Below are 1203 nucleotides of genomic sequence, written 5' to 3'. Positions count from 1 at the left end.
CATGCTGTTTCTTTATTTTCTCAGTGTGGGCGCCTGTGTGTGTTTGAGTGTGTATACTGCAAAGCAAAGGGGTCGAGACCTTGTGAGCTGGAAGATTAGCGGAGAGAGGGGGAAGAAGAGGGAGATGGAGGAGAATCTAAAAAATGAAGTGGGGGGGAAATAATCCAAACATGCTCTTCTGATGTCCTGGGGCAGTTTCACGAACACGAGACGGCCTCTTGCAAAGCAGAGGATCGAAGTTATGTCAGACTGATGTACAGCTTGAAGGCCAAGCGTACACTCTGGTTCCACATAATGTAACATGAGGCTCATCAGCCAGGGCTATCAGAGCGATGGGTATGAGAGTAAAGCTGGAGTCAGGCGATATCTCCGTTACCCAGCAGAGTCTGACCTTTGCTTTGGCTTTTAATCAGAGGAGCTCTGATACATAACAGACTGAGAGTCTCAGGAGAGAGGGAGGGAGCGCAGAAACAACCAGAGCTTGAACGTTGTTTTAGGAATCACTGGTTAGCATAGATTTATTTACACAAGATGTGAGCAGAATGTGAGTTGAAGTCTGAAGACACACACCGCTCAAATGCATGTGACAGCCTAAAAAAGACCCTGTGAATGGGGGGGAGGCACAGACTGGGGGAGGGACAGACAAAGGGAGGAAGAGGGAATACAAGAAAAAGTAAGAGGATAGAGGGAGGGAGGAGGGGGGAGGAGGTCATGTTTCCTCTGTTGAGCCCACTTCCTGTCCTGATCCCAAAATGGAGAGACTGTAAGAACGACATCCCTCCGCCTGTTTCAGCCTCCCCCCTCCCTCCCTCCCTCTCCCACACACACACACACACACACACACACACACATCAGAGAAACCCAAACCCGCCTCCCGCGGTATCCTACAAAGGAGATGAGAGGGGAAAGCAGGGAGCAGAAAAACATATCCCCAGTGGTCTCTGAAACATAAGGAAGCCTTCGTTCATAGAGGCAGAGAGGCGCAGGACATTTTGTCCTCAAGTTGCACCGCACTGTGTTGTGTGGCTCGGGTATGTGTGTGTGTATCCTTGTTAAATTAAGCTAAACTACATGCCAGAAATCGTACCAGAACTTTCGTGCACGATAGATTTGTTTGCATGACAGACTTAATATGATTAAATATTTTACAGCTTTTATTTAACAGAAATTTAAACTACAATAACCCCTTGAAAAATAATAATA

The sequence above is a fragment of the Semicossyphus pulcher genome, unplaced genomic scaffold, assembly GCF_022749685.1.
Source record: "Semicossyphus pulcher isolate SPU_LCO1_2020_fin unplaced genomic scaffold, fSemPul1.0.p SCAF_17, whole genome shotgun sequence".
Lineage (NCBI taxonomy): Eukaryota > Metazoa > Chordata > Actinopteri > Labriformes > Labridae > Semicossyphus > Semicossyphus pulcher.
This window is presented reverse-complemented; position numbering follows the sequence as displayed.